A 15,655-nucleotide genomic window follows, 5' to 3' on the forward strand; every position below is an offset into this window, starting at 1 on the left:
AAAGATTGTGTCCCCTTAATACGGGATCCTCTTCAATACGGGTGTGGGTAACCCAACCGCACCATCAATTACGATAAGTGGGGAACGAGCAGGATCCGTTAGGCAAGCGGGGAGGCGTAAAGTTTTATCGCCTTGATAAAAGGGGGAAAAGCCTCCTCCCTTCTACCCAGGCCTTCTTCTACTTCTGCTCGCCCCTTATCTTTCTCCCAAGCCCTAGAGCTCAAGCATTCATCCTCCCCACAAAAAAAGGTCCTCCGAAAATGTCCGGATCCGGAGCAGGAGGCAAGTGGATGGCCTCCTCCGTCCAGGAGAAGGATATTAAGAAGCTGCGGGCTGCCGGATATTTGGCCAAGAAAATCAGCCACTATCTTCCAACGGCGGGACAGATCGTCCCTACTCAGGAGCCCCATGAGAGAGTTGTTTTCCTCCCCCATTTCGTCCGCGGGCTCGGATTTCCCGTCCACCCTTTTGTTCGCGGCATCATGTACTACTACGGGATCGATTTTCACGATCTATCCCCCAATTCTTTCCTCAACGTCTCGACATTCATTGTCGTGTGCGGGGCTTTCCTACGTATCCCGCCACACTTCGGGCTATGGCTCAATATCTTCAACGTGAATCCCAAGGTGGTGAGTGGCGAACACGCCGAGTGCGGAGGCGCCATGGTGAGCAGGATGCCCAAGGTCACATGGCCGACGAGTACTTTCAATGACTCCGTCAAGGAGTGGCAGCAACAATGGTTCTATATCACCGAGCCATGCGGCAAAAAGTGGGCCGCTGCTCCCGAGTTTCGATCTGGAGCCCCTTTGCAGCTCACATCCTGGCCCAAGAAGGGCATAAACTGGTCGTCATCCGACGAAATGTCAGTGATCCAGGCGCGCATCAAAGGTATGGAGGACAAGGGCGTCAGGCTTGTTGACGTGGTCCAGGTGATGATGGTCCGCCTGATCCTTCCTTGTCAGCATAGAGGCTGTAACTTGTGGGAGTACGTCATGGTCGAGCACCGGACCCTGCGGGAGCTTTTCGGCTCCTCACACAAGGACATCTGGAAGGTACTCTTTAAGTCCGGCAAACCATGGCCGGACTCGGCCGCAGACCACGGGCATCAATTGTCCCACCCCGCCAGTCCGGTAAGTCGCCATCATATCTTGGTTATTCGTATGTTTCATTGATACGTCCCGAAGGGGTTGTTTTTAACGTGTCTTTCCACGATCGCCTTTAGGAATGGACGAAGGTGGCGAAGCGGATTCATTGTCCGGCCCCGCTACCGGTAGAACCGGCGGGACCTCTTCTGATGAAGATGCTGGTCCCAGTGCCTTACAAGGCGCCGAAGAAGGATGCCAAAGAGAAGGCCAAGGAGACCAGGAGCGGTCTCCGTCGTCGCGGCACTTCGGACATGAAGTTCGAAGACTCTAGTGACCCTCCATCCTCCGGAGAGAGCGAGGAGGAGGAAGGGGACGAAGAGGAGGAAGAGGATGAGGAGGAAGAAGAGCCTGAGTCCCCTACGAGGGGGAGGAAGAAAAGGACAACCTCCTTATCCTTAGAGGCAGATTCGCCTAAGAGGGGAAGAACATCTGTCCCCGAGGCATCCACCACAGCTACCGACAGCGGCCCGGAGGAGGATCCCAGGGCCCAGCCCCTGGTACAATCGTAAGTGCACGAAATTCGAACATATCCATGCATCCAGAATTTACTAGAATGTAGTATTTTGATTCGCACCGTGCTTTTTACAATCCGGCGAGGTGTTCGGCCCAGCAGGCCTCATCAGAGGACTCGTTAGGTTCTGATGCCCTAGAGAGTGAAACACCTCCCAGGGCCCCCTCCCAAGGGCCTGGCTGTGACACCGAGGTGTCGTCCAAAAGGGACCTGAGCCAGGGGGAGCGTACCTCGAAGGCCGGACGTGCGGGAGCGGCGATTTCCATGAATGTCGACGGTGGGGGTGGTCGTGGATCCGGCCCGCAGCCGGACACAGTCCTGGAGGCCCTTAAGGCTCCGAGATCAGGCAGGCAGCCCCTCTTGACTGGAGGGGGCAATCCTTCTCCGCCTACGGCCTTTGTCCAACCGAAGGCGTCAGGCGGCCTATCGACAGCACTGGAGAGTGTGTCCATTATTGGTGAACACCGCGCCCTTATGGGTGTGGTGATAGAAAAGATTCAGACCGCCGAGAGCGGACTGAATGAATCCTGCGTCAGCCTTATAAAAGGCTTGGAGGTATGTATAGAAGACTGTCATAGTATAGATAGTAGCCCCTGATACACTGTCCGGAGAGGACAGGAACCGGACAGGGGATCATCTTCCCGTCCGTAGGAGACCTAGGTAATGACGTATATATTTTATGGATTAGATTTCTGCGGCGACTGCCTCCTCTCATGCCGAGTGAAGAAGCAGCTGGAGGACCAACAAGGTATGTTTGGAAACTTTTAGTAAGGTTTAGCACAAGTAAGTAGTTGTGACTATCTGAGAGTATATATATCACGCACTCCAGGGGCAAATGCCGAAATTGAGGCTCTCAAGAAGGCTGTTGCCTTGGCCGAAAAGAAAGCGGCCGCCGAGCAGGCTCTCCGTGAGAAACACGAGTCGAGGGTCATGGAAGCTGAACGAGAGCTTCAGGAGACCGTAGGGAGAAACGAGAGTTTGGGGCAGAGTTTATCATTGAAAGAATCTGAACTCGCCCAAGCTGTCCGGACCGTGACTGAGGTTCGGGAGGAAACCCAGGCTACGTTGAAGGATATTCAGGAGGTGCGGAAGTTTGCGGCCGGTAGGGGTTTTATATTTTTGTTCAAAGTGCCTTACGCTTTCGCAAGGAAGATTCATGGTGACCCATTGAATCTTAATTTTTTCAGGAGCATTCATGGATTTGCCGCGCAACATATCTGATGCTGCCCAATTCTGCCGAGCTGAGAAGAAGGAAACTACGGAGAAGCTCTTCTGGTCGCAGTATTTGGCGCCGAACTATCTGGTGCCATTTGTCGACCAGCTGAAATAGCTGATCGAGCTGCATCAGGCGGCTGAACTGGCCATGAAGGATTTAGTTATCCGGTTGTGGCCCGCCGAGCCCATACTGAGCAGTTTCTTTGCGCTCGTGAAGCGGATTGGGAGGGCCTGCCCTCGGCTGGATGTCATTAAGCTGTCAGTTTGCATAGAAGGGGCACGAATGGCATTTGCCCATGCAAAAGTACACTGGGGGAAGCTTGATGCTGAGAAGCTGATGACCGAGGGGCCGCCGGAGGGGAAGGAGCACCGCAAGCCCAAACTATATTATGATGGCGTCCTGAAAGGCGCCCGCCTCATGGCCGAGGAATGTACGAAGGACATTATTTTTCCCTGAAAGCAATTGTGCTTAGCTTTGTAAGGCAAAACAGAGTCACTTATATGTAGGTGCCTGTTATGTGTAAATTTTATTCTTGTGCGACCGTTTAATATGTTAGTCTTGAGAGTTGGCCAGTCGTCGGCTTCTGCCCCGATGTAGGAACTACGGGGGTGTTCGGGATACACCTGAACACTCTTTATCCCATTCTTGGGTCCATGAAGCAGGTGTTCAGCACAGCGAACCAGGCAATCGGACTATAAGGCTTTATTACTCTCACTTAGCCATAGGATTTCGAGTATGGGCAGCGCAGCCCCTGGTGTTCGGACGACCGCACGTGGGGCTCTAATAGCGCCTGATCAGTGGACCAATCCTTCGCACGCTGCATTTTATTATGGCATTATGCGGAATAAATCCTTAAAGATTTGACAACCTCTCGAACAACTGACCAGCTTTCGCCTTATCATGACAGTCGGTTTTCGGCTTTCTCTACTGAGGTGTTCGTCCGACAGAACCGGGACACAATCGCAGTAGTTCTCCCAGCGCTACCTTAGCCGATATTGCGAAACGTAAGGTACCAAAACATGGGAGCCGGGCAAACCCAACCAATGACCCAAGACATGATTCGGAGCTTGTTGGGGATATAACTATTGAGTGTAAACTGCCCAGGAGGGGCCGGTTCACCCTCAACTATATTGAAGCCCACGAAGACTCAGAATATGGCGCTTTACTATGAAGCTTAGAGGCCGGAGCCCAAAGGCGGATTAGGGCCCATAGTAGTAAACCGCCATAGTGATGTAACTTGTATTGTAAGATAAGGAAAGGAGAGACCGAGCCGAATACTGGTTTGAGTCGGCCTCGGGACTCTGTAAACCGGCCGGGCGTCAACCCGTGTATATAAGGGGACGACCCGGCGGCGGTTCAGGGACAACAAACAACAACTCGATAGCCAGGCATAGCTTGTTTAGCTCCCTGGTTAGCGAGACCCCAATAATCCCATCACAACTAGACGTAGGCCTTTACCTTCATCGAAGGGGCCGAACTAGTATAAAACCCTCGTGTCCTTTGTCCGGTTTAACCCCTTTAAGCTAACCCGTAGTGATGGTTCCACGACTAAGTCCTTCTATGAGGACATCTGGCGTGATATTTCCACGACAGTTGGCGCCCACCGTGGGGCTATCGCACGATGGTTTCAAGTTCTTGAAGGGAAGCTTTGAAGCACTCAAAGGATACACTATGGGCCAGATGACCAAGAGTCATTGCGGAGAGCTCTACATCGACGATGTAGGCTGGGGCTCCAAGGCCGGCTCAATTGAGTACGAGTACCGGGTCCCCTTCGGCGGAATTCACGTCTTCATCGGCAAGATCGGCGAACCGGGCCCTGAGCCGGACATCTGCACCGACCTCGTCAAAACGGCTCAGCGTGCAAGTCCCGCCCGGATTCAGCCTCCCATGAAGCATGCGTTCGTGGGATGTGTCTACAAGATCGGATCTGAACCAGTGTCTGAAGATGAGATGGTCGCGTATTCCGACGGCGAATCATCCACTGGTGAAACCGAATCCCTGTACCAAGTTCGGGATGGCGTGTTTGAAGGCTATTCCGATGGCACCAGTATTCCGGAATTCCTTGAACCGCCAAACCACGTTGGGATTTTCATGGCCGGAACGCAGCCAACCTTGCAAAACTCTACTGCAGCGGCGTCTGGACCGGTAGCAGGGGCAGGAGGCTCCGCGCGCCGGCCGGCTCAAGTTCTCTCCGGTTTGATGGATGCCTGGGCGACCTTGTTGACTACGGCAGTAACACCGGCGATGCAGGATCAGCACAATGCAGATGTGGCAAGTCTAAAGAATCAGATAACACAAGCCAAGGAGGACTTAGCGGCTGATGAAACCAGGATGGCTGAGGAATGGGCCGCTTTAGATGCCCAGTCGCAAAGGATTCAAGACGAGAATTATCGACTTTTGATGGATCAGAACACTTCAAATCAAGTATTTATGAGGAGACATCAATCTCGCTTGCCGGCGGATTACAATGCAATGAATCTCTTTGAAACGCCAGGTGCAGGAACTAGCAACCCGCCAGCAGTAAACCAGAATACTGACCCAAGAACCGGAGCACCGGAGCAGCCTCAAGTGATGGGTCTACCTCGGCGCACGGATAACCCGCCGCGATACACCACACCCCCGCCGGGTCACTTCTCTACCCCTTTGGATAATATGATAGTGGCCGCATCCCGGTTGGCAGCTATTCCGATAGAAGGTGAATCGCCGGCGGCGGTCGAGACACGGCGGGCCAGGGATCTTCTTCAAACAGCTCTGACACAATAGCAAGCTTACTCATATAGCCGAGACAGGGTTCACTCCACTCCACGTGCAAGCAAAAGCTATAGCAGGCATATAGATGAACCGGAAGTGTCCAGTAGTGCGTGGCGCTGCATTGTCCCTCAAGGGCCTAATCCGGCACGTGGTGATGTGAATGCTCAGGACGTGGTGGACAATGGCAGAGCATGAAGGGAGGCTGCTTTAGCAACACAACATATGGGTCGTTATCAACCCGCCCCGGTTCAGCCAGCAGCGTTAGTGGACCGGGGCACCGGGCTCGCTTTCAGTTCTTGGGGAGTGTCGTGTCTTATTCTGGCTCTCCGTAATGTGCGCCTGCCTAAGGACTTCAAGGGCCCACGTAAAGTACCAAATTACACCGCTGATCAACCACCCGAGGCGTGGGTGAAAAGTTATGAGATGGCTATGGAGATGCTGGACGTGGACGAAGCAACTTGTACAAAATACTTCACGATGATGTTGGAAGGAACAACCCGTACATGGTTGAAGAATCTACCAGCTAACTCGGTCGAGTCATGGGACCAGTTAAAGGCCCGATTTATAGCCAATTTTAAGGACAAATGTAAACAGCCTATGTCCATTGTGGATCTTGATGCTTGTGTTCAAGGGGAGAATGAGTCAACAACTCATTGGGTGCGCCGGGTTTCAGAAGTCTTGCATTCATTGGACCGTATTAATGCTGGCTCGGCAATCATCACCTTGGAGTGTAATTGCCGGTTTAAGTCACTGAAGATGAAGTTGGGGCGGCTCAAGCGCCACTGCAATGACATGGGCACCCTTATGGCCGCCTTGGTCAAGTATGTCGATTCTGATAATACCAAGGATCCCGATTCTGATGAGGAGAAACAGGAGAAGGGAAAGAAGAACGGCGGTGCAAAGGGATAACAACACAACCAAGGAGGCCATGGGAATAACGGTAAGTGTAAAGCAGATTCAGATTTTGTAGCTAACGCTAATGTGCAACGTCGTAAGGGTAAACCGCCCCAGCGTGGCGGCGGAATGAATCTGGAGCATTTGTTGAATCAGCCCTGCCCAAAGCATGGGACCAAGGAGGTTCCTGCAACGCATCTCTGGAAGGATTGTCACATTATGAAGGAGTTCAAAAACTCTGATCTTTTCCGGTATGATCAAGGTCCATCGGGCGGTTCAGGTCCAGGTTTTCATGGTGGCGGCGGTTCAAACTCTGGATTTTAGAATAATCAGGGCAACCAGAACAACCAAGGTGGTAATAACCAGCAGAGTAATCAAGGAAATCAGCAGCAGTCGGGTTACCAGAGTCACCCAAAGTAATTGAATGGTGGGCAGTATCACGTGTTCACCACTAGTTTGTGTAAGCGTGACCAGAAGCTTCACAAGAGGGCTGTTAATGCTGTTGAACCGGCAGTACCACGTTATCTGCGGTGGTCCGAACAACCTATTGTATGGAGCAGGGAGGATCATCCGCCCCGGGTTGACAACCCGGGTCACCTGGCTTTGGTGGTGGCACCTCAGGTGGGAGGTTATAAGTTCACCAAGGTACTCATGGATGGAGGAAGCAATATTAACATTCTGTATTATGAGACCTTCCGTCGCATGGGGTTGACAAACAATAGTCTTAAACCGTCCAACACTGTTTTCCATGGTGTGGTACCAGGTAAATCGGCATATCCTGTTGGTAAGATCGCTTTGGAAGTTGTGTTTGGTGATGAACATGATTCCCGGTCTGAGACATTGACCTTTGAAGTGGTGAGGATCCAGAGCCCGTACCACGCACTATTTGGGCGACCGGCTTATGCAACGTTCATGGCGAGGCCTTGTTATATTTACTTGCAGCTCAAGATGCCAGGTCATAAATGGACCATTACGGTTCATGGAAGTCGTAAAATCGCTTTGGATTGCGAGGAAGATGATGCGGCCTATGCTGAGTCGGTTTGTGCTGCAGAGGAGCTGAAGTTTTATAAGGAAAATGTTGATCTGGCAGACATGACCCCTTTGAAGAAGCCCACCACTGAGCATGACCCAACCCTGCATTTCAAACCGGCTGATGAGACTAAACTTGTTGACTTTTTTCCTGGCGATTTGTCCAAGCAGTTCAGCATCAGCACAAATGTGGATCCAAAATAGGAAAGCGCGCTCATCGAGTTCATCCGTGAGAACCGGGACATTTTTGCATGGAAACCTTCTGACTTGCCAGGTGTACCAAGGGAACTCACTGAGCACACTCTTAATATTGATCCCAAGTTTAAACCGGTCAAGCAATTTCTTCGTTGCTTCAACGAGGAAAGACGCAAGGCAATTGGTGAAGAGGTAGCCCGACTGTTGGCTGCTGGATTTATCGTTGAAGTGTTTCACCCTGAGTGGTTGGCTAATCCGGTGCTTGTTCTTAAGAAAAACGGCACTTGGCGCATGTGTGTGGATTACACGGATTTGAACAAAGCTTGTCCGGCCGAACCTTTTGCTCTCCTGCGTATTGATCAGATCATTGATGAAACGGCGGGTTGTGAGCGTTTGAGTTTTTTTGATGCTTATTCAGGTTATCATCAGATCAAAATGGTAGTTAAGGACCAGGAGAAGACTGCCTTCATCACTCCCTTTGGAGCCTTCTGCTATGTTTCTATGCCCTTTGGGCTCAAAAGTCCCCAGGCAACTTATCAGCGCTGTGTACAAAATTGTCTTCACACTCAGATTGGGCGCATTGTTCATGCCTATGTTGATGACATTGTGGTAAAGTCCAGGAAGAAGGAGACATTGATAAATGATCTCAAGGAGACCTTTGACAATCTGCGAGTTTACAAGATGATGCTCAATCCGGACAAGTGTGTTTTTGGTGTTCCGACAGGCAAGCTTCTAGGCTTTCTGGTGTCCAACAGAGGCATTGAGGCTAATCCGGAGAAGATCAAAGCAATTACATCTTTGGCTAAACCGGCATGCATCAATGATGTTCAGTGTCTAGCAGGTCGAATTGTAGCCCTAAGCCGGTTTATCAGCCGTTTGGGAGAGGATGCAATCCCTTTATATCAGATGTTGAAGAAGACAGACACCTTTGCCTGGAGTGATGCGGCTAATGCAGCGTTTGAAGACTTGAAGCGGCAGTTGGCTGAACCGCCAGTCCTTGCTGCTCCGGTTGACAAGGAGCCCTTGTTGTTGTACGTGGCTGCTAATGCATGTGCTGTTAGTGTGGCAATTGTGGTGGAGCGTAAGGAGGCTGGTAAGGAGTATCCGATTCAATGGCCGGTTTACTGTATCAGTGAGGTGCTTATCGAGTCAAAGCAGCGATATCCGCATTGGCAGAAGCTGGTATATGGGGTTTTTATGGCAAGTCGGAAGCTCAAACAATATTTTCAAGGCCATCCCATTACAGTAGTCAGTTCAGCTCCTCTGGGTGATATAATTCAACACAGGGAAGCAACTAGCCGGGTTGCAAAGTGGGCAATTGAGCTTGGTCCACACTGTTTGAAGTATGTGCCTCGAACATCCATCTAATCTCACGCACTTGTGGACTTTATCAATGATTGGACCGAGTTGCAAGCACCAGAGGACAAACCGGATAATACATACTGGACTATTCATTTTGATGGATCCAGGCAATTGGAGGGCTCGGGGGCTGGAGTTGTCCTTACTTCCCCTCGAGGTGATAAAATTTGCTATGTTCTCTGCTTGATGTTTCCCTGTACTAACAATGCAGCTGAGTACAAGGCTCTGCTCCATGGGCTCCGAGTGGCCAAGGAGATGAATTTAAGCCGGGTACGATGCTTTGGAGACTCTGATCTGGTGGCTCAGCAAGTTTCTGGCACTTGGGATTCTAAGGATCCACTCATGGCGGCTTACAGACGTGAGGTGGATATTGTGGCGGGTCACTTCAAAGGGTATCAGGTTGAGCATATCAATCGACACAAAAATGAAGCAGCAGACGCTTTAAGCCGGCTTGGATCTCAGCGTAAACCGGTACCTCCCAATACCTTTTTAGATATCTTGCATAACCCGTCTGTTAAGTTGCCTACAGAGGAGGATTTGGTTGTTCCTGATCCAGAGGCTCAATTGGTGGCCGCTTTACACGTTGTGCCGGATTGGACACAAGGGGCGAGTTACCAGATGATGAAGTCCTGGCCCGGCAGATAGTCATGCGATCCAAGTCCATGGTTATTCACAATGGCGAGTTACATCGCTGTAGCGTTTCAGGCGTATTTCAGCATTGTGTTTCTCCGGAAGAAGGCCAAGAGATCCTACGGGAAATTCATGAAGGGGATTGCGGTCATCATGCCGGTTCAAAGTCCCTGATTGCAAAAGCTTTTCTTCATGGGTTCTACTGGTTGACAGCTCATGCTGATGTGGAGGATCTGGTAAAGCGATGTGATGCTTGTCAAAAGTTTTCACGCAGAGCTTATGTTCCGGCTCAAGAATTAAGGATGATTCCCATCACTTTGCCGTTTTCCACTTGGGGGCTTGACATGGTGGGACCCTTTAAGCGCTCCAAGGATAAGAAGACCCACCTGCTGGTGGCAGTTGACAAGTTCACCAAGTGGGTTGAAGCGGAGCCTGTCAGCAAGTGTGATGCGGCTACGGCGGTTCAATTTCTCAAAAAGATTATCTTCCGCTTTGGCTTTCCACACAGCATAATCACGGATAATGGCACACACCTTTCTAAAGGTGAGATGGAAGATTTCTGTCAGAGAGAGCACATCCGGCTTGACTTAGCATCGGTGGCGCACCCCCAGACCAATGGTCAAGCGGAGAGAGCTAATCAAGAAATGTTGAAAGGTATTAAACCCCGGCTTATGGTTCCTTTAAAACGGACACCGGGTTGTTGGGTGGAAGAATTGCCTTCTATGTTATGGAGCATCAACACCACCCCCAATCGATCAACAGGTTACACACCTTTATTCATGGTATACGGGGCAGAGGCAGTCCTCCCAAGTGATATTCGTCATGACTCGCCCCGGGTTGCTAATTATGTTGAAGCGGACAACAAGCAAGCACGCCAAAAGGCGCTGGACCTGTTAGATGAGAAACGGGACATGGCTCTAGCTCGATCGGCGGTTTATCAACAAGACCTGCGACGTTATCACAGCCGCCGGGTTAGGACAAGAACCTTTCAAGAAGGCGACTTGGTGCTCCGGCTCATCCAGGATCAGACCGACATGCACAAGTTATCCCCACCTTGGGAAGGGCCCTTTGTGGTCAGCAAAAATCTGCACAACGGATCATACTACCTCATTGACGTTCGAGACAACTCACGTAGCTCTGAGGAGGAGACCCAGCGGCCATGGAACATAGCTCTCCTACGGCCTTACTACACTTGAGCCATAGGCTTCTCTTATGTACATATTTCAACAATGTATATATTATGATCAATAAAATAAACCAGCATCCTTGCTATAAGTAGGGCCTCTGCTGTTTTTTCTCAAATATCCTTTGAGTTACATGGGGGCTTCAGCTGACAAAGCAGAGTACTACCTGTTAAACCGGCTATCACGCCACAATACAGCTTGGGAGCTTCACACCCAAGGGGCCAAAGAGAGTCTGGATGCTATGCACGGCTCAAACATAGGCACCCAATGAGCACAACTCATCATGTTACTTGGGGGCTCCTTGTGTCAAATACCAAGGAGTTTGAAAGGACCCTTGTAGCTGGGTATCGACCCACGGCTTGGAAGCCTGGTATATTTACCTAAAACCCCGGGTTAACCTGCCTTCATCAAGTAAGCCACTCCTATCCAGGTAATCCTGGCATGACCCTCCGAACGTTTGATAGTTACTCTCATTGAGACCCTGAACTTGTCAAAGTTAAAATGGTGATTGGTTAGTTGGAGGCCCATCTTAAAAGGCTTTGTCAAATGGTTTAACTCAGCGGCCTGGCAGCCCATGAAAAGCCTCGAATTTGGGCCTGGCAGCCCTTGAAAAGCCTCGACTACACGGTTTTATTTGCGTTTGTCACTATTTTCTTTTGATAAATTCTATGTTAAAACGGTCTCTTTGACCTGGTATGGCTTTTCAGTCATCTTATTAGCCCGGTGTCTCTTAAACAGACTTGGTTTTCAACTACAAGTTGACATACCTTATTATCAAACCGGAATTTGTTAACCCGGCCTGGCTTTGACTACTTGTCGCCAGTTTTGATCATCTGGTGTTCATCATAACCCAGCATGACTTATTATACGCCATCAGTACATGATGGAGTTATACAAAATTCCAGATTTGGGTCTTCACCCTTATTACAATCAAAGTTGGTAAACCAACTAAAGTGATATCACATCACAGGTATGAGTTATTTCATATTTCTTAAGGTTTGATCATCAATCAGGCTTTATTTTGGGCATTATGACCCGTCCGGCAGTAAACCGCCAGGACAATTCTTTTTATGCATACATAGGGATTGCATACTATGATATATGAACCAACATTGAAATTATCATGGCGGATCACATAAAGTATCTCCCACTGCACGATGGCAGCAGATGAAAGTATTTTCTCTACCCTATTACAAGGCGCTTTATGGCCCAAAATATGGCATTGTTTCTTGGAACCGGACAGTTTCTGAAGTGTCAACTAGATTGCCGGATCAAGCCTCATCACCATGTTGACGCGAAGTGGATGGTTCGTCTGGCGTCGGTTCAGCCTCATCCTCCCCATCAAGTGGCTGGAAGTCAGTGGTGGTCCAGTCAATCCGGGTTAAGGCCTGAAAGACAGCCTCTTCACTTATAAGTTCAGTCGGATCAACGTCAGGGGCGTAAGTGTGCTTACGGATTGGCGGAATAAGATTTTGCACTTCTGGAATGACAGCCTCAATCCATTTGTTGTTGGCATCATAGAAGGACCGGTGAACCGTCAAGTTAGCTTCTTCTGCCAACTGACTCGCCAGAGGACGCATCTCCCTCGTCACCCTTTTGAGGGCTTCATTATCAAACTCTACCCCATTTTCTTGTTCACTGGGAAAGCCATTGGCAATATCAACCGGATCAAGATCAGCTATCCATGCTTTGGCTCGGGTAAGTGCTAAAAAAGCGCCAGCCCTGGCAGCGGATCGCTTCACCTCTTCTATTTGTGCTGGCGTCATGGATAACCTGGCCAGAGTGTCCTTGATCAGTGTTGGGGCCAAATTGTCATAGGAGGATGCGCAGATAACCCGTTGGGCACCGGTATATAGCTATTCAATCAGCGTATAGGCTGCCTTTAGCTTCATCCGCATGTCAGAGCCCAGATGAGCAATGCGGCTACCTACAGCGGTTTAAGGATTTCATATTAAACCGGAAAAATTTCAAAGCTGGACATTCACAAAGCCTTGGCAAAAGGTACTTACCAAATATTGCAGAAGTCATGGCATTAACTTGGCGCTTCAATCCAGTAAGCTCTTCTGCCACCGGTTTAAGAGCCAATTCAGCGTCTTTCGCCCACTTCAGCAATCCAGCCTTTCCGGTGTCCCAGTTGGCCCGCTCAGACTTGAACCACTCTTTTGAGTTGCTCCATGGTGGTTAAGGCGATTTTTAACTTATCCTTGGCCTTGGTGGTTTCTGCTTGTTGGGATTTAAGATTTTCTTGAAGATCAGCAATTTGAGAGACTTGTTGATTTATCTCAGTCTGCAACAGTCAGAAGAGCATGTCAATATCTTTTTTGAAAGTCCCAAGCATATAACCAGTTATACACTTGGCACTTGGGGGCTAATGTGGATCAGTTTTTCTAATGATTGTTTGAAGTCCCAAGGATTAATACAAATTTTAATCTTGGCACTTGGGGGCTAATGCGTGTTTGATCAAAAAATTCACAAGGAAAATCAGCAAAGTACAGTATGGAATATACAAAGTCCCGGTTTGACTTTCTAAAACAAACCGGCCCTTGGGGGCTAAGGTATAGAATAAAAGATCAAACTGTTTACCTCATAGCGTTCCTTCATCAGATTTACCAAACCGGCCTCATAATCCCGGCTTGTGAAGAGGCGGTTTAAGAAACCGGAATGAAGATCCTGAGCAGACAAATCAGCATAGCTTAACAAATCGGTCTTGCCTTTCCCCTTGTTCATAAAACAAATTCATCTTTGGCAGAATGTTTGGATAAAACAACTGGATTGCCTGGGGCAGTATACGCAGTGCCAGTGACAACAACATCATCATCTTTGGCTGGGCTTGATGGATTGACATTTTTCTTAACTGGGCTTGGCGGATTGGCAGCAGGGCCTGGTGGTCTGGTAGCAGGGCTTGGCGGATCAGCAGTTGAATCCCGCTGGTCAACAATTGGACTTGGAGGAGTGGCATGAGGATTTGATATATCAACATGTGTCTCCGGTTTAGCTTCTGGCGGGTTAACATCAGCGCCAGGGTTTTGCGGAGCAGAGTTGTCTATGACAATCTCAGGATTTTCGCCATCATTTTCTGGGGTCTTCTCCGGATCAACATCGTCGGTAGGGCCGCTGGTCTTGGCTTTCTTACTCAATCGGGCCTTGGCACTACAACATCAAAAGTTAGAATATGATAAACCGACGCATGAAGAAACAGGTTGAAGAACAATATACTTACCCAGTGACGGTCTTGAGGGGAGGCAGCTGAGTCATTGATGAACCGCCAGACGAGTTGGAAGATGCCTGGTAAATCGGATCAGACGGATTGAGTGGGCATCGGAAGAAACCCTTCAAAGGATAAAGTTTTTCAGGAGAACAAGTTACCTCTGGACGATGTTTCCGGGTTGGTGTATCTGGTAGACCGGACGAGGTGATTTGCTGGCCACTGTGCCGGGTTGTGCGACGTTCTTCAGCTTGCTGTGTCTTCATAGAAAATTTTGGATCCAAATGAGCAAGGGGGTGAGAGTGTTTTACTTTCCGAACTGTACGGCGAACTCTTTGAACCGGCACAAGATCTGAATCGGAAGAAAGAGTGATTACCTCAACGTGGTCTGCACGGCTGGCCTCAGTGTCATCCTGGGAATAGTCATTGTCAATAAGATGTACGAAAAAGGAGACAAGTGAGTCAAATTCTACCTCTGCATCCGATTCATCATCCTCTTGCGGATCAGAAGACTCGGCGGTTTTCTTCTTCGCATTTCTTGGTGGCCTTAGTCTTTACACGAGGAGCCCTGGCCGGTTTAGTCCGTTTCCAGAAGGAGTTGTTGGCCTGTGAAATTAAGGCAAAGGAATGTTAGCACATAATTAAAGTGGAGGCGAATCAATAAGCATTGAGCTGAACTTTACCGCTGGCGGTTGGTTGGAGACGCAAAAAGGTGGCAACCTGGTTTGGCTGCATGCATAGATCGTTTCGTCAAGCATCTTCTTCACAGACTCAATAATTGCAAGGTCTGTCATTACTACTTCATGATATCGTTGAGGATCTTTGACATTGCCAGTATATTCTTGCATCAATCCGGGGCGGCGGCTTAAAGGCAGAATACCCCAAGAAACCCAGCAGCGAACGAGATCAATGCCAGTCAAACCGTTGGCGATGAGAGCCCAGAGCTTGGTGAGTTGAGGCGCAAAAGTTTTCCATTCTGCGGCGGATAAAGCGTGAAGGTAATGGGTGACTGTTGCTAAGCCGGTGAGGGCGGTAACCCGGCAAAAGGATTTTCTCCATCAGAGGCAGTGTTCCAGCAATAAAACCAAGTTTGGTTCCAATCTTTAGGATGGCTATGATGTTTTGCATGAGGGAAATCAACTTCTTTCCATTTCTGAATTGAAACACCACCCAGTTCTGTGTTGGGACCATCAGAGAACTCCGTGCGGCGGTTCAAATGAAAAAAATCCCGGAACAACTCGACAGATGGTTCTTCTTGAAGATAGACTTCGCAGAATACTTGAAAGTTGCATATATTGGACACGGAGTTCGATCTAATATCTTGTGGATGGAGTTGGAAGCTTGTGTGGACATCCCAGAATTTTTTTGATCCGGGTGGGCTGAATCCCCGGTCTAAGTGTTGCATAAATACAATCACTTCTCCATCTTGAGGTTCAGGTGGGCATTCAGAGCCCGGAACTCGCCAATGAAGGACCCTTTTTGAGGCTAAAGCACCAGTGGTGACATATCCGTTGATTTGTGTCTCGGTGATTTTGG

The sequence above is a fragment of the Triticum dicoccoides genome, chromosome 2B, assembly GCF_002162155.2.
Source record: "Triticum dicoccoides isolate Atlit2015 ecotype Zavitan chromosome 2B, WEW_v2.0, whole genome shotgun sequence".
NCBI lineage: Eukaryota > Viridiplantae > Streptophyta > Magnoliopsida > Poales > Poaceae > Triticum > Triticum dicoccoides.